Source organism: Rhamphochromis longiceps, linkage group LG18, assembly GCF_057381845.1.
Source record: "Rhamphochromis longiceps isolate RC_006_pf linkage group LG18, R_longiceps_female_GT1.1, whole genome shotgun sequence".
Taxonomy (NCBI): Eukaryota; Metazoa; Chordata; class Actinopteri; order Cichliformes; family Cichlidae; genus Rhamphochromis; species Rhamphochromis longiceps.
The window spans coordinates 23,994,178-24,012,988 of NC_140574.1; the positions used below are offsets into that span (position 1 = coordinate 23,994,178).

An 18,811-nucleotide genomic window follows, 5' to 3' on the forward strand; every position below is an offset into this window, starting at 1 on the left:
GTGCAGGAGTGCATCAGCAGGAGGCAGCAGAGATAGCCTCGCTGGTATCGACACTGTTGCGTTTGATCTGAATGTAATTTTTTGTGTCAATTAGTATCCAGGTATCATTTTTTTCTGACAACACTAACACCAAAATAGTATCTATGTTGATATTAAATGATACATTGTACCCAGCAAGGTTAAGTATTGGTTCTGGTGACAGCTTTAGAGACAATCCACCAGTTTCCCTTTTTTCTGAACCGTACTAATGGCTGAAACTGTTGAGAAGGGAGAAATGAGTGGCATGTATTTGAAATGACATGTACTGTTTGACAAATGTAACCAATACTTTTCCCCTCTCTGGGTTCACATATGTCCACCAACTCAGGTTTAAAAATGGAAACCAGGGGAACAAACCTTCCTTCAAATTTAAAAGCACCAAATTAAAACAGGAATCTCACAAACCACTAGAACACTTATAAAGGCTCTGCTAGGGACTGCGGACCACACTGAAAGATATTGTTTCCACAGTTGTTTTCTGCCTTCTACTGGGAGTGAAACAGATGCTGAAAGACATCACAAACCCGTCTAATGCAGTGACTGTCTGTAGTGGGATGATGATCGGTGATTGCAATTATGTGATAAAGTGATTACTAACTGCTAACCAACGCTCTCTCACTCACACACACACATATGCATAGTGGGCTCCACTCCTCTCAGACTGGTGACACACCTCATCAAACTGTGGTCTGTTATAAGTGGTGCTGACACGTGTGTTTGTGTCTGTGCGTGTCTGCCTGTGTTCATAATCATACCCGCGTGTGCGTCACTGTCTGTACGGCGGCAGCGTGCCTTCACAGTATGCGCCGGCGGTGGTCCGGTTTCCGCTCAGAGGGCTGTGAAGTGGCCTGATGAAAGCTCGCACATGGTGGCGGTGAGAAGAGCCCCGATCTCCCGTCGTCACCACAGAGCTCAAAAGACTGGACGTCAAATCCTCCCGGTCTGTCGCAGATGTTTAACAGTGATGAGAAAGGAAAGAGAACTTTAGTAAGTTGTCAAGAAAATTTGCTCGGCTTTCATCCCAGATGTTGCCATAGGAAAGGGTCTAGATTTTTTTCCCCCCAGTCTTCAGTCTCCTATTACCAACTCAGCTGCCTGACAGAGGACACATACACTTTTCAGGTCAACCAATCAGGTTTTGCCATGCCCCACACCAATCGCATTGTCAAATCCCTGCTGTCAGGTGTCATTTCAGTCCACCTCCATGAAACCTTCCACTGAGCTCATTCTGGAGCCGTACTCCGCATCCCATCTGCACAAATCAGCAAAACTCACTGTCCACTCTTTCACACCTCATCACGTGACTACCTAAATGAGACTGTAATGTCACGATGGGGTATAACTACCACAGCATTCTTACATATCTTTTTAACTTTTCCTGCTGTGAACACTATTTCATATAAATGAATGCGATTATGCTCTAAGCTTCTTTTTCACTAAGTCTCGGCTGATTAAAATCTATTCACTTTGTTGTTCTTATTTCATTTTTATCCTCAGGATGGATTAGTGGTGGAAGGGAAGGTCTGCATTGCTAAAGCGCATTCTTTAATAAAAATCACTGGAGGTACCGAAAGCTTTAAAATGCCAAACTCTAATACTGTAAAAAGAAAAAAAAAAAAACATAATTTAAAGCATGATGAACTATAAAAAGGTCATATAGAAGGCATTTATAATTACGCTAAATTTGGGAGGAGAGTCTAGCTTGCAAGAGCAAGATACATAACCATATTAAGTATACTAATGGGTCTTGGCTCTGATGTTATCATATACTGGAGAAGGGCTGACTGAATAGTTTAATGAAAAATAATCAGGATCGTATGCAGTTTTTTTTCATAGTCACAGATCTCAACCCGACTGAATGGGTGTAGGTAATTTAGAAGTGACATACACTTTATGAGAGAATATGTTTTGGATATCTCTCCTCAGCAGAGTCAAGAGAATCTGGAGCACCAAAGCTGAACTGGAGATCTGCTATCGCCTAATCTCAGTGCGTCTTTTAATCTGTCGACCATCTGGGAGGTTATGTAACACTTATAGAGTAGCTGAGGCTAGCGGGCTGATGTCACTGTAGACTAGATTTATGCCTAGTGAGCCCCTAGCAACATCTGGTCGCTAGGGAAAAATGTGTATTCCCTGACTGGTTGGTAAGTGGTTGCTGGAGATTCCTGGCTATTGCTGGGTGAATCAGACACTCACCAAATGCCATGGTGCCATGGTAAACTGGGAATAGAGAAGTGAAAGTCATGCATTACTTGTGAAACCAACACATTTCAAAAGGTGCAACTTTTATTTTGAAGGCAGTTGTTCTCCATTTCTAGTTTCACTACCGTTTGGCAAGTAGTTTGCAAGTATTAGTAGACAAGTCAGTACGGCTGGGCTATGCTGTCCTCGCCCTGAGTCTCCTGGTTTCACCAACTAGACAGCGAGATAACGATGCTCCAATAACCAGACTTATTTTCCTTTTTGCGCTGATTTATTGAAGAATGGCCTCTGACCATTGCCTTCTCTTTGACCATGTAAAACTGAAAGTACAAAATACTGTATTAGCTAACATTGTAGACTAGCTTGTTACACTCTTACTGCAAGCTAACAAGATAAAATTTTCAAATGTACAAATTATCGTACCATTTTTACACAAAACAAAAGATAATAATTATTTTATCGACACTCATACTTACAGACATATCTTTATGGGCAGAAATCTGTGCCATCAGAAACTGAATTTGAATAAGTTAAATTTGAATTTGAATTGCTCAGATTGAATCTGAATTGTAACTTGAATAAATGCTTTTGAAAACTGAATTTGAATTAGTCTAATTTGAAATTGAATTTATGGTTTGAAAATGATCATCACTAAATTGAAATTGAATTTTATATTTTGAAAATGAATTGATTTGCTTTGAAACTGCATTTTATCCTTTAAAAATTCAGCTCTCGAATAATTTCAGTTTCACTTCTCACCATTCAGTTTCAGTTCTACAATTCAATTTCAGTTCCAAAATTCAGTTTTTTGGAACTTACATCCGGTTCCGGTTCAAGCGCAGATTAATAGAACTACGTTTTACTAGCAGACCGAAAGTGTTACCGACGGGAATCTACAGCGTCTTGAGCTGAATTAAGACTTCAGAAGTCATTCGTCATGTCGAATGACCAGCGGATGAACTCTCAGGTTGGTAATAAATGTACTACATGTATAAGAACAAGTGTCATGTTAACAAATGATAGCCGTACGGTAACTTTTATGCTTATTGTAGCTGCTAGCTAAAAACGCTAATTTAGCGTAGTTTGCCCTGAATTCAGCTTTGACAACAAATATGATCGACTGTTTCTAGTAGAATTCCAAAGTTGTCATCTTGGACCCTCTCAGAGTACCCCCTCTGTATGCTTGCAGAGACCCCTACAGTAGGGAAACATGCAAAACGGTGTCCAAACCTTTGTATTTTAGCTTTATTTATGTCTTACACAGCATCCCAACTCTTTAGCTAACTTAATAACTTTAGCTAAAGTGAATAGTTAGTCTAATTCATTAGTGCAGCATTACTGGATCACCTCTGTTTGAAGTGATATGATATACAACTATCACTGAAACAGCAAACTTTGTAAATAAGCAAACAACACTTCTCATTCTCTAAACGTTTGGCCACAGCTGTAGATTACACTATCAGTGCTTGTTCACTCTTAACAATAATTACATTTCTAAATTTACTTTGTGCATTTACAGGTAAACAATATCTAATATTTTATCTAAATGACTGCTTTGTCTTTGAAAAGGGTGAAGAGCCTGAGGCCGGTGACAGTCCAGTTCTACTCTAAGTACATCCTTACAGTGGCTCACAGGACAAGGCCACATTCCTGTCCTGCCAGAAGAGAAGAGAAGCTTCAGAGTCTTCATGCAGTTCAACCACACCTGTCATATTCCATATGAAGGGGTCTCAAACTCCAGTCCTCAAGGGCCAGTGTCATGCAACTTTTCCATGCCCTCGAGGACTGGAGTTTGAGACCCCTGCTGTATGGTGTTTATGCTGTTTTCTACCCCACAGTTACAGCATGTCTGACTGCCTGTTCAGCATATGCAAAAATATATGAGTTTAAGCATGTGATGACTAAGGCCTTCCATTATGGTGTTTGTCATCACATGTCACAGACATCTGGATGATCATTTGGAATAAACAAAAAACTAAAAACTTGTTACTTCATCTTATCTTTATTATTGTTCTTATTTTACATTGTTAGGCATTAGGTTTATTTGTAGTAGTCCTTTCCAACTTCTTTCCCTCTTCCATGTTACTGTGGCAGCTTGTCAGCATCTATTTGGGGTTGGGAGTGGAACAGAAAGTAAGGAAATCCAAAGTGCCATTAAAACCAGGAGAGGTTCTTATGTTTCAGAAGAAGGGATTAATTCAAAAGACCTCAATGCCATATTTTATTTAGGAACCCTAGAGAGCACTTTGCAAAATAACACATTCTTATAATTTCACCCTCAGATGAGCCAAGCTACGACTGTCAGGGAAGGTGATGTAGGTACAGAGCATATGAGAGTGGTTAAGTTTGTCTCTTGTCTAGATGAAGGCACAAGAGGGATAGATGGCAAGGTGTAGAGATTCAGTATCTTCAGTCTTCAGTGGACAATCCATTTCTGGCACAAAACACCTGTAAAAGATGGTCGATTTAGGAGGTGACCCGACAACTTCAGCCTGTCAAACATATTAATGGAGCAGTATGTTTAAAAAAAAAAAAAAAAATCTAATTAAGTAGAATTATTATGGTAGATAAACACAGTGATAGTTGTATATCATATCACTTCAAACAGAGGTGATCCAGTAATGCTGCACTAATGAATTAGACTAACTATTCACTTTAGCTAAAGTTATTAAGTTAGCTAAAGAGTTGGGATGCTGTGTAAGACATAAATAAAGCTAAAATACAAAGGTTTGGACACCGTTTTGCATGTTTCCCTACTGTAGGGGTCTCTGCAAGCATACAGAGGGGGTACTCTGAGAGGGTCCAAGATGACAACTTTGGAATTCTACTAGAAACAGTCGATCATATTTGTTGTCAAAGCTGAATTCAGGGCAAACTACGCTAAATTAGCGTTTTTAGCTAGCAGCTACAATAAGCATAAAAGTTACCGTATGGCTATCATTTGTTAACATGACGCTTGTTCTTATACATGTAATACATTTATTACTAACCTGAGAGTTCATCCGCTGGTCATTCGACATGACGAATGACTTCTGAAGTCTTAATTCAGCTCAAGACGCTGTAGATTCCCGTCGGTAACACTTTCGGTCCGCTAGTAAAACGTAGTTCTATTAATCTGCGCTTGAACCAGAACCGGATGTAAGTTCCAAAATACTGAATTTTGGAACTGAAATTGAATTGTAGAACTGAAACTGAATGTGAGAAGTGAAACTGAAATTATTCGAGAGCTGAATTTTTAAAGGATAAAATGCAGTTTCAAAGCAAATCAATTCATTTTCAAAATATAAAATTCAATTTCAATTTAGTGATAATCATTTTCAAACCATAAATTCAATTTCAAATTAGACTAATTCAAATTCAGTTTTCAAAAGCATTTATTCAAGTTACAATTCAGATTCAATCTGAGCAATTCAAATTCAAATTTAACTTATTCAAATTCAGTTTCTGATGGCACAGATTTCTGCCCATATATCTTGTCCAAGGCAACAACATTTTAAGGTCCGTATCAGCTTAGAACGATAACATTACGGTATCACTTTCCGCCATCTTTTATTTCTTCTTCACGTTCTCATTTTTTCCTTTCCCAAAGTAACCGAAACCATATTACAAAGCAGCCACTAGAGGGAGCTCTAGGGCAGTTTACAACTATAATATCCAATTTAAGTTATTAAAGGCAGAACACGGGCCATATCATACCATTCACGGTAATACCGGTATAATGTTGGGCAACGATAAGAAAATGAAATATCGTGATAGAATATGGGTGAAACGCGCATGTGCAGTGCCTTTGTTTTCATACGCACATGGCTGAAAAAGCATGGAGGAGAATGAGAAGGGCGAAAGCCAATTGTTGAATGAAACTGATGAACCAGAATTGGTTTGTAAAAATGCTACAACTTCAGTGGTGTGGAACTGGTTTGGCTTTCGTCCGTCAGATACACAACAAAGCACTATTTTTGGTAGCGCATGCTAGCAGGCCGTCGTTATTACCATGTTTTTTGGAAAATACAGCACACTTAAAATCAATCCTTTGATTTTTCTGAAAATCGACAGTGCCCCTTATAATCCCGTGTGCCTTATGTTTGAATTCTGGTTGTGTTTACTGACCTCGAAACGATTTTATGTTGTACACGGCGCTCGAAAATCTGTCAAATGTTTCAGTACGACTTTGCTAAGCTACGAAGCCGCACTGCTTGATGATTGTCGGAGCGTTACGGCTATCGTAGGCAGGAGCCTCGTGGAGTGATACGTACTGTGCTTCAACATAATATTTCCGTATTGTGTGTGTATAACCTCTTTTTAAGTTTTGTGGATATTATACATGGTTATGCTCAGGATATGTCGGCCAATTTCCACTGGAAATGCCTTTTGGTTAAACTGTCAGGAAGGAATTTGCATTTGCACTGTTCTGTTACATTTTTATATAACTTTAATGCACATAAAAAAACAGCTGCTTGTTTAAGTGAAAATACTTTTTTTTGCACTAATAAAGTTGTGGAGTTGTAAAGAATTTTGTCTAGTGTCAATTATATCGTCAGTTATGTCGTTATCGCAAATTTTCATTTATTGTGATAAATATTTTTGTCATATTGCCATGCTCTACAAGTCAGCATCTTGAATGCAAACTACTGGTAACCGTAGCAACCTGCGAGCAACCAAAGCAGTCGTAGAGGCTTACAGAGGTGACCAATTTCATACTAGCAGCAACCACTCACCAACTGGTTGTGGAACACACACATTCTCTAATGACCGGTGGATACCAGGTGTCACCGACCAGTACCTAGGGCTAAGTGAATGGGGCTTTAGCAGTCGATTTTGTAGAGACTGCCAGCAACCTATGGCAACCACTTGCAAAGAGTCAGTGAATACTCATTTTGCCCTCAATACTGGTTGTAGATGGTTGCCGATTAGTCTGTAGGTCTGTGTAACTGAGACCTAAGAGACCATTTTTAACTCTTGATCTCAATTCTCTGGCAGTATCTGAGCTTCCTAAATGAATGCAGTTCTGTACATATCTGCCTGCATACTTATACTTCAGAACTGAAACCAAAGCTGTACTTGTGCTTAAATTCACCACCCTCACTTCTCACCCTTACACATACATCACCATCGGCAGTGACACACTCCAGTGTATTTCCAGTTCTCCCATCCTCCCTGTGTGCCATTTAAGTCTCTCATATTTCTCCCACATTTCCTTACACCTCTCTTCTCACCAGTCACCTCCATCCCTCACCATTCTGCCACTCTGTAATGACTCACAATACAAGCCTCTTTTTTTTTTTTTAAATGCAAACCTGTCTTCCTCTCACCTTCACAGCCTTCTTATTCAGCTCCTTCTCGCACTGTTCACCTTCCTCCTTTCTCCCTCTTTACTTCCTTTTGCATATCTCAATCCACCACCCAGCCCCTCATTTCCTCTCTCTCTCTCTCTATCCTTCCCCCTTACACCACCTATTAACTTTCCACCTTCATCCTTTTTCATGTGTTGCTGTATAGGTCTGTCACTGCATTCTTCAATTCTCCTCAAGCTTTCCACTCAAAAAACGTGACTGCCTCCTCCTCCTTCCCCCTGACTCAGTAGTGTCCATCACACACTCAGTGAGTCACATTTCTGTTCATCCTTGTCTTGACTTGACACGGCACAGAAAACATCCCAGTCCCCAGACTGCTGGCTACAAATATACACAAAGACAGAGTCGCATTTAGTACTCTTCAATGCCCATGCCCATCATTAGCTTACTGTTAAACAACACAGTGAGCAAAAAGAGCCAGCTCAAAGCTACAACCAGCTGTGCCATTATCATCTCCCTGCTGTGTGTGTCTGTGCGTGTGTGTGTGTACACATACATCCATTTTTCTGAATTACCTTTGTTTAAATGTATAATGCAGGCTTTCTTTAAGCCTATATTAACTTTTTTCAAATTGGGAGCTTTTAATCATTTTCTGGCTTTTGTCTTTGTGTGTGTGTGCGTGCGTGTGCGTGTCTGTGTGTAGGCCCATCTCCATAATTAGGGCAGACCAGCCACACATGGGTCTCCCCTGACACTTCCCCTCCAAGATTTAAATATTCATGAGACTCTAAACGCTTTCATGAGCTCTGTAATTATGGACAGAAAATAGTCAGAGAGAGCCAAAGAGAGAAAAAGGGAGAAAGTGGGAGGCAGAGTCGGAAATGCCCTTAAATTAAAAAGAAAAAAGAAAAAGGGTGACCAGCAGTATTTACAGATAAGATCGATACTTTTGTGCAGTTGTGCGACCAAAGCCAACGGACCTGCTGACACACCGGAAAGGACAGGTAATCTTTAAGGAGATATCTCCTGATTCTTGTTATATTTTTAACATAATTTGCAGTGATTGTTGATCATGCTGGTATCTCATTATGCGAGTTTACATCATTAAGAGCTCTTGATTTGATAGAGAGAGGCTTTATCACTTTGACCATTGCTATTTAAGTGCATGAGCAGATAATTTAATTTGTTAATTCATTTTTAATTTAACAGATACTGCAGTCATTACGAGATGTTTCTTGTACTCTAAGCAGCCACAATCAATGATCATTAGTTTTTGTGATTATTTGAAAAGCAGATTATCTCCGTTTATTCCCTTTTAGGTTAGAATATCTGCCAAGCAGACTTGGGCAATAACCCAAATATGTACACAGGCTGACATGAAGAGTCGACCTAGATGTGATTCATCTCATTTGAATCACGCAAGTATGTTCGCTAAAAGCTTTTCCCTGGATATTCTAGCGACCTCTTTGCTCTCTAGACGCAAGCCTCAAAACAGCATGCGTTTTAGTTATTGCTGTCATTCAACTATGTGTAACATCAAAAGTGTTTATATTGCTTTCAAATGGTTGTGGAAAGGTAGTGAAATTGGAAAACAGTGCTCACTTTTGGACAGTCTTTGCAGGTATGTAAACAAATGAAGTGATCAGTAAATTGTATAGATCAGGGGTGGCCAACCAGTCAGAGACCAAGAGCCACTTTTTTTTTACTGTGTTACCGCAAAGAGCCACATCATACGCATGGGCACACATGAACATCACCCATCCTTTCCTCCCTCTCTCTCTCTCTCTCTCTCTCTCTCTCTCACACTCACACACACACACACACACACACACACACACACCTCTGCTCAGCCAGATTTATTGTAAATGTCACACACCAACATGATAATGACAGAAATGGACTCCTACAGTACTAAAACCACAGGCCAGTCATTTTCAACAATGAACATTGTGTGCACTGTCTCACACACACACACGTTTGAAACAGACCGTGCAAATATTGCCAACTGAGGCTTGTCTTGTATATCACAACTCTCATCCAATGCGACACTAAAATACTCACATGCTTGAAGGTCAGAGTGCAACTGTGATTCAATAGCCGTGTTAATGTCCGATATTCTGTGTTCAACAGTGTGGCGGGACAGTTGGACGTCTGATACCATGCGTTTTAATTTGTCGTTTTCAGGAGACAAGATTCCAACAACATCACTGAGGCATTTTTTAACGAACTCCCCTTCATTGTATGGCTTTTTAGCCCGTGCAATGTTCCAAGCCAGCTGATAGGATGCGAGCGTTATGGTCTCTGACCGCTTCGTAAATTTTTGGAAAAACTGTATCTGCTTTTCTGCCTGACTTTTCAAAGTGGCCAACTCGTGCTTGCGAAGTTCAGTCCCTTTTGGAAATTCCTGGTCGATGTTAGCATGGAGTGAGCTGAAGTGGCGCTGAAGATTTGAAGCTTTGAAATGCGCTAATGACGTCTGACATATAAGGCAGAATGGCTTACCATTGCGTTCAACAAAAAAATATAAACTCTCCCACTCTGTTAAAAACGTCCTGTGTTCATCTTCATATTTTCTTTTTGCTGTGCATTTTTTTCCTGCCATTTTAAGGGCGAACTTGCTCCTACTGGGAAACTTTGCGGTATTTTCATCTCACACACATGCGCATTTGATGAAAAATACCGTATTGAACTCAAGCGAAGCGAACGCGCACATTTTAAAACAACAACATAAAAAAAATCAAAACACAAACATAAACTTTGATATGAACGTAAGAGCCGCATGAAACCAGGCAAAGAGCCGCATGCGGCTCGAGAGCCGCGGGTTGGCCACCCCTGGTATAGATATTATAACAACAAAAGAAACAGGTTCAAAATCAGATGCTTTCCAGATGTTGTTGTATGGTGGATCAAAATCTGACAGTACTTTTCTGCATTTACAATTCTATCAATTTTGCAAAGATCTCCAACACTACTGTCTGAAACGCAGCCCCAAACCATGACAGAGCCTCCACTGTGATTTCAAAGTGTACCGCTCTCCTCACCTCCTCCATACATACTGATGGCAAATTTTATTTCATGACTCCCTCGGGCGTGTTGCCACAGATTTTCAGTCAAATTCTTGTATACTTCAGATTTAAGAATGGCTTCTTCACCCTTCCACTGAGACCATTTCTGATGAGGCTTCAGTGAACAGCAGATCTGCCTGATGCAGCCATCAGGCTCTGTGTTAGTTCTTTGCTGGATCTTTCTTAGGGACATGCCTTTCAAATACAATTCATCTGCTTGGGCTAGAGTTTCAGGCCTGCCTCTTCTTCTTTTGTTCTCCACTTTTTAGTTTCCTCACACAGTGCACACCACACTCAGATAAGCCAGGTTTTTTTGTTAGTAACACAGTGTCTACAGATACAACTAAAAACTGGTTCTTTGCCAATTTGTTGTTACGTGTAGACACAACACTGGTTCATCGCCCTAGTCAGGTGCCTTTGTAATTGATTCCTTAGGTCAGTTTTAAGTGGCTTAAAGACACACACACAAAAAGCATTCCTCTGAAAATGGTCGGCTACAAGGACTGGACTGAAGATAGGTGAATAAGCAGCCAAAAGTGTGGAGAACTGTTACACAAGAGCACTTAAAAAAAAGAAATTACAGGCATGTCTGGTTCCTTGAAAGTGAATTAGAAACGAGGGGTGAGGACCGTATTTCCTGGTTGGACTGGTGACTGGCTCATTGTCAGCAGAGGAGGGACAAACACAGAAATCACCTTCAGATTTCTATTCAGGATTCCTTGAGTGCCGTGTGCATTTTTTGATAAGAAATGCAAACCTTTACGCTTGTTTTATCACGCATGGTTCTGTTATATTCCACAGCCTATAACAATAAAACATGTCATTGGCTGAATTTCCCACAAGTATTTCAGCACTTTTTTTTTTTTTTTGAAATTACTTTCGCATTTAAAGCCTCAGGACAAATCTAACTTCAATATTTGTGCAAATGTGATGTGTTGTAACTGGGCCTTATGATTCTGTCTGGTCTATTTTTACTTTATAAAGAAAATAGTTGGCAAAGTCAGCAAGGATTCCAGTTACAACACCACTCAGAGATGATATGTGAGAACCCTTCCAGGATTTCAAAGAAAGTCTCTGACAGGAAATTCTTTAGTTTCCCTTTTTAGTAAAACAAAATATCACCTGTCATCGAAGCCAACATTAGTAAGTAGGCCCTCTAGAATTTCTTTCCATTTCATTTTCTTCACAGCTATCTGATGTTTTGGGGCTCTAGACAAAACAATCACATGCCTTCTTTGCATTCCAGGATGAGTAAATAGATTTTATCCTCCTGAAAAAGCCATCAGATAGTCCGGTGGAAGACATGAAATCACAGTCAGACAAAAGCATGAGGCAAATGATCCAGAGCCGATTGTCCTCGCACCGATGCAAACTGATGCTCAGCTGACACATGCACACACAACAACACAAGGAAACATTTATCCTGAGCAGAAACACACACTGGCAAACCTCACGGACACTAAATCGCCTTAAAATGACAAATAAGCACGGGGACAGAATCTCAGACGCTGTCGTCATTTATATGTAAATGAGCGCACCGCTACTCTCCTCCACACAGCCCTCTTGGCTCTCAAGAAACCACAAGATGGAGCAAACTTTCAATCAGATCAGACAAGATGTCAGACAAGATGATTGTAAGCGACAGGAAGCCAAATGATGCGTGACAAGACAGGGCATGATGAGGTGAAATGAGCTAAAATGACAGGGTTTACGAAGAGCGGGCATTAACTGAAAACGCAGGTATTTGTCACAGCACTAATGACTGCAAGTTTCCCTGTTTTCTTTCCAAGGACTCTGAAATTACGGGCGGCTCGTCAGGGCTGTGTGTTGACCACTTATTGCAGCAAACTCCCTTAAACAGACACAAATCACCCAAAATGACAATAAAATGACAAGAAGCATCGACTGCGTGCATCCTGATAACTGGTGATTCAACTAAGGTGCAGTTTGTGGTAAAGATGCACGCAATGGTTTTAGGAAAATAAGGCACTGTGACTGCATCCCTGACATTCCCATACAAGGAGGAAATCTGCCAATATGACTATAAAGTGCACCATTACTGGAGTTACCCTGTCACTGTGATGGCCTCTGTGAGTCACAAGTACTTTAGCGACACAAAATACCACCCACACACACGCACAGACAGGCACGAACACACAGGTGAATGTGCATACACACTGCTGCATTTAAACACTAAGCACATGCCAAGGGCAGGAGGAACACACCATCTTCCTTTCTGCTTCTCGCTGCAGCGGTTAATGTCATTGACTTTAGAGTGCAGCCCTGCATGAGAGTGCAGATTTTACTTGAGTGATGTCTGTGTGTTAAAGTATAGGCTTGTGTGTCTGTGTGTAAGCATTTTTGTAAGCTCAGCAATCCAAGAGTGACTTAACAAAAGGCTGCTGAATATAAATCTATTCCCTCTCCATCTGGCAGGGTAAAAAAGGCACATATTTACATTGCTGTCCAAAGACAGGCAGAGATAAAAGGTTCAAAATACTATTAGGACTCTTAACAGCTATGAATTAGCCAAGCAGGAAGCTCCCTGGCAGAAAAATGATGCCACTCTCAAATAAAATTAGGAGAACACATAAATCGCACATCTGAACTTGATGAACAAAATATTCAAGTTGAAAATTTTAACAGTGTAACAAGCGGTCAGCTGTTAAATTAAAATCGCCAACCCTGCGAAATCACGTCAAAAGTCAAAGCTAAAAACTGAAAGCTGATCCAGCTTTTGCAATAATGTGACTCATGAGTCTGCATGGCCTCCACGTGCTTCCCAACAATGTCTCGGCATGCTCCTGATGAGACGGTGAATCTGGGAATTAGAGGATCTCCTCCCAGTGAACTCCAGGACAGTGTGTGGCACAATTTGGTAACGTTGCATGCGCTGATTCAGTGTCACACCACACCATGACCACTTGAAGTTAGCATCATTCTGGACCAGCTGGAATCCAGGGCCTTCCACACCAGTGTAAGGTCTGACAGTGGGTCTGAGGACTTCAGTCAATGTACTATTGGCTAATGGGTGGAGGTCTTTGTGACCCTCTATGGATACACCTCTCCAGATCATCACTGACCCACTGCCAAACTACTCATGCTACATGAGTAATTTATAGTGTCGTACGTAGCATAACCTTCCCCACTGCATCTCCAGTGTCCTTAATGTCTGTCATGTGCTCAGTGTGAACTTGCTCGTGACAAAAACAGCACTAGTGACAAACCAGCCTTTCTGGTAGCAATGCCAGGCAAGCTGCATGGTGCTGAGCTGTAACCAGAGGTCCCATTAAAGGCCATCTGGCCCTCATCCAGTCTGTTTCAGTTAGTTTGATCATAAAACCAAAAGTGACTGTTGGAGGTCATTCTGTAGGAGCGGATACCAGTCCTGCTGCTAGATTGATGCCCTTCTAGGGGACTGTCTAGATGTCCTTGTGCAACAGTCATCTCCTGGTATCACCTCAACACTCCTGAGACGGTTCAGGAAGTAACAGCAAACACTTTTTTGGCAGCACGCATGGACGTGCCATCCAGGAACATCTGTGCTACTAGTGCAGCACAAATGGGCTGCTGGTACCATCCACAGACAGTATAAAAGATGGAAGTAGCTACTGTGATGCCATTCACCGGTTTTTGAAGTCATCTTTTAAAGCCTGTAGTTGAGCGTTTCCTCCATCATTATCTTGGTTGCAAAAAACGCAAAAAAAATGTTCGGAGGAAGGGCAGATATGGTTGAAACCACATTGGTTGGCTATGACTTGTGAGCGAAAGCTTGTTGGCCAATGTGCGTGCAGTTTCACACCACAGATGAGCCTTTTTGAAACATGGCATGACCATGACACACTTTAAAGAGGTCGAGTCAGACAGCCTTTCTGGTGGCCTTTAGCTCGATTGTTTTATTTTATTTTAAGTTTATTTTTTTGGGAACTTACACCATGGTATCATTTTTTTTTTCAACACAGAAGCTATGTCCATGTTTAATAATGTCTAAGGTATCCATAACATGCTACTTTAACCCTCATTACAAATAATTAAGAAGAGTAAAGAAGCTATAACCAGACCAAAATCGTAAGCACTAGGAACACTAAGAACACACATACTCCAACTTAACTAAAGCATGTTGGATTCATAGAACTAATTTACTTTTAAAGTAAAACAATCACGGTTCCTAGCCATTTTGCCCCCCCACACACACACCTGAGCATGAGGCAGCTGTTAGCTTAGCGGCTAGGGAACTTTTCCGTCACACTATTTAAAACATGAATAACGAAGTTAGCTGAGTGACTTTTTCTTACTCACTGCTAAGCAGGGCAAAGTTCTGAACAGTAACCTATATAGCAAATGTGCTTAAATAACACACTATTTAACGAACCCAAAGCACTGTACAAACCCGAACACAACTGCGACTGCAGGAAGTAACGTGATCAAGGTCAACAGCAAGGGTCGCTGGAAGCTCTCTGCTGATTGGCTAGGTTGTGTCATAACAGATCACCCAATTCATTGATCTCTTATCAACTAAAAAGACATGTCTAAATTATCTATTTATATCACAAAATGCCAAGCATTACTTTCTACTTATTTTAATTCCCCGCTGAGGCTACACTACCAAAGTGACAAGGAAACTATCTAATAGCAAAACTGGCGAAAAAACAGGTGGGACAGAGCGCAATAATCTGTGGTCACCACCTACAAAACCAGTTCCTTTTTGGGAGTCATCCTTTTCTTGCCCAAATTGGCTAGTTTGGCATTCCTGAAGTTAAACTTGCTTTTGTGTTATACTGTGATGATTGACTATTCCCTTATTTTTTGAGCAGTTTGGAGTTACCCAAGTAATACTATGCCTTCCCATTTTGCTTAGGCCACAGATACACAGACCTAGAGGTCTGGTAACCGTGTGTTGCTAGGGAAAGCTGTGCACTCCGCATCCAGTTGGTTTTGATAGCCAAAATACCAAACTAGAGACTTCAAAATATAACATAATTCATTGCGAACAAGCCAACTTTTTAGTTTGGACATGTGACATTTAAGTACAATTAGAAATACAACATTTTGTTCATGCAACAGTACATACAAAGGCAGGATAAAAATTATTTCAAAACACGTAGTTTTTAACGCTTGCTCGTGTTTGCCAAAACATGACTCTCTCCATTAGAGCCGCAACCTTCTGTGCTATGTCCTGTGATCTATTTTCAACCTTGATTTAGTTTAATTTGAGACTTCACAGGTTCACATCTTTGAGTCTCCTTCCTGTCAGAGCATGCTTCCTGTGGTACAAAACAACCTCAGTGGGAGAGGCGGGGAAAGAAAGTAATTAAAAATAATGATGGCTGATGGAAAGCCGCTCATACTGACTACAAAATGTTGTCTATCTTGTCACCAAATCGCCTTGTGTCTCACCGAATAATGAGCACAGTGACACATTGGGAACTGTGCAGAATGCAGATGAGCAATATGTTCAACAACTGTCGAAAGAAATGAGATAAAATCAGATTTAATATTTGCTTCTGTGACCAAGACGTTGATTAATTAATGAGCAATAAGGCTGTTGTTGCTTTTATGAGTTAGAGAAAGTCACCCGTCAGTAAGCAACAACTCTGACATCTTGATTCACAGCGAACTTTCACTATCTCAATCTGGGTGATTTTTACCACTACATCTATAACGCTAGACCCTATCTGTTCCGCTTAAACACCAAAGACAGGGAGTGATGAGAAACAGCCAAGCTAAAAAAAATAATCCTTATCGGGCCTACAAGCTGAATCCCATCTGCCTCTTTCCTTACACTGACTCATAACACAGCTTATTAGTCCCTCTGGATGGATAAAAAGGAGCTTTTTTTGAGCCAGGAGAAAAGCAGGAAATAAAACAGAAAATAAAAAACAAAAACAGATTAAAAGTAAGAGAGCTGAATGAGCAAAGGAGGAGAGAGAAAATGTATAGGAAGTACAGGATTAGGTTGCATTCAGAAGAATTTAAAGTGCAGATGTAAACAAGTAAAATCACCTGATAGCTGACAGCACCAGGAAACAGTTTAAGTACACTTTTCTTCATACTTCTTTTTATTAAAGACCATTTAATACTTACTACCATACTTTAGAAAGTCAAAAAAAACTGAACTGAACAGAATTGGAAAACAAATTTCCTTCAAAGTAAAAGTTGTGCCACACTTTTACCGAGGTCCTCCACTGTTCAGTGAGTAGTTGCCAAGTGTTTGCAGACAAGTCTGCATCTTCGAAGCAAACTACAGTAGACCGCAGCAATTTGCTAGCAACCACTTCTGCAACTGATTTCATCCAGAAATCGCTCACCAACCGGTTGGGGAATACACATTTTCCTTAACAACTGGAGAATCACCGACCGATCTCTAGATTTGTGCAAGTGAAGCCTGGAGATTCTCATATGGTTGAAGGTGTGAATGTGACGTTAAATGGTGATCTCGGTAGCGAACGCTAGAATAAGATGGACGGTATATATCAGCCTGCATGATAGAAAAGTACATCTAAAAACTAGGGGTGCAACGATACACAAAATTCACAGTTTGGTTCGGTTCGATACTTTGGTGACACGGTTCGATATATTTTCGATACAAAAAAAATGTTCATGCCTTTTTAATTTGTCATTTATTAAAATTTTAAATATATATTTTAACTCAAAAGTACAGTTTTTAAATGTAATGTTGCTGAAACAACAAAATAATAAATAAAAATAAATCTATCTGATCGAGAAATCACCCATCTTTGGAAAAGAGAGTTTATTACAGAGAAATGGCTCTTTCCAAAATAAAAGCTATACTATACGCTTCTTCTGGGCTATATTCTCGGCAGCATATTAAACATATCAGGTCCCCATAAGGAGAATCATGTGCTAACGGCTGTCTAAATGACTCTGGTAAAGTTTGTAGCATGCGTGCTTGTTGTTTTTGTCTGCTTCCACTTGTCTTTGCACTAGGATGATGTCTGCGTAAACGTGCAGTCATATTCGTTGTGTTCCCCCTAGTGCTGTCAGCGTTAATCTCGTTGAAATGACATTAACGCCATAACACGGCAAATCTTCGGTAACGAGGATCGCCCCGTGCGTGGGGCATCAACATGTTAACAAGCTAACTGCGCTAACGCACTAGTTCCCACCAATGTAATTGAGCACTGCGTGGCACATCCAACATACTGTTTTACTTTTGTCCATGACACGTTTACCTTCAGGGTCATACTTTACATGAAGACCAAAATAGCTCCAAACACCAGATCTGAATGAGGGTGGGGGAGGTTCTACTTCGGGTAGCGTTGAGGCAGCTGCCATGTTGCAACGAGCTTTTTTTTTTTTTTTAAATGAACTTTATTTAGAACAATAACAATGACAATCTCAAAGAGACAAGCGATATATTAAAACAATCAGAACAGAATCACATCTCCTATACACCACAATGAAATCGACAATAACTGAAAGTAAACATACATACACACACATATATATACATATATTTGCATATACACATGTATACATACACATCCATATTCACACATCTACATAATAATAATATAAAAAGATGAATAACCAATACAAAAATAAATAAGAATAAAAAAAAGAATGAAAAACAAGGAACAGAAATAAAGAAGACAAGGGGGATCATAAAATCTCTAAAAGTGAGGTTCCATAAACAAGACACATAACTTAAATAAGGGGCTAAGAAAAATCAAACTCTTCTAAAAATCTATGCAATTTGATTGCTTGGGGCTTATTTATTAGCTTAAGAGATTTACGGAACAGGGAGAGGTCGTTTTTAAGAGCAGGCCATGAAGGGGGGGATTTAGCATATCGGCATTTATGTATGTAATACTTTGTTATAATAATGAGATTGTTAACTAAAAACTCACTATTTTTGTCCATAAGGATTACTCCAATTTGAATATTTTGAAAAGACCAAAAATCAATATATCCATACTGGGACAATATTAGGACATGGAGAGATTTCCATAAATTCTGGATTGTCACACATCCATAGAACATGTGCTCTGTTGTTTCCGAAGTTGTTTTACAAATATAACAGTTGTCTAACACAAATTTAAATCTGTCTCTCATAAATTCATTGGAGGGGTAAATATTTTTTGTAGTTCTAAAATGGACTTCTTTAAATTTGGGGGGAATTGGAAATGTTAAATATTTGGTTCTGATCAACGAGATCTCAGATTTGTTATAATCTTTAAAGACGAGTGAATG

At 40.0% G+C, this 18,811-nt stretch overlaps 1 protein-coding gene across 4 annotated transcripts in view; it reads right to left on the reverse strand.

Annotated features, from left to right (window-relative positions):
- Positions 1-18,811, reverse strand: part of LOC146648317 (SPRY domain-containing SOCS box protein 4-like) — a 90,883-nt gene that overhangs the window by 69,214 nt on the left and 2,858 nt on the right. For 3 of the 4 annotated variants that reach the window (XM_085388643.1, XM_085388640.1, XM_085388642.1), the window contains exon 2: positions 795-981. The exons of the other annotated variant lie outside the window; for it this stretch is intronic. The gene's annotated coding sequence lies outside the window, so the exon portion shown is untranslated. The remainder of the gene's footprint in view (positions 1-794; positions 982-18,811) is intronic. 4 annotated transcript variants of the gene reach the window in all.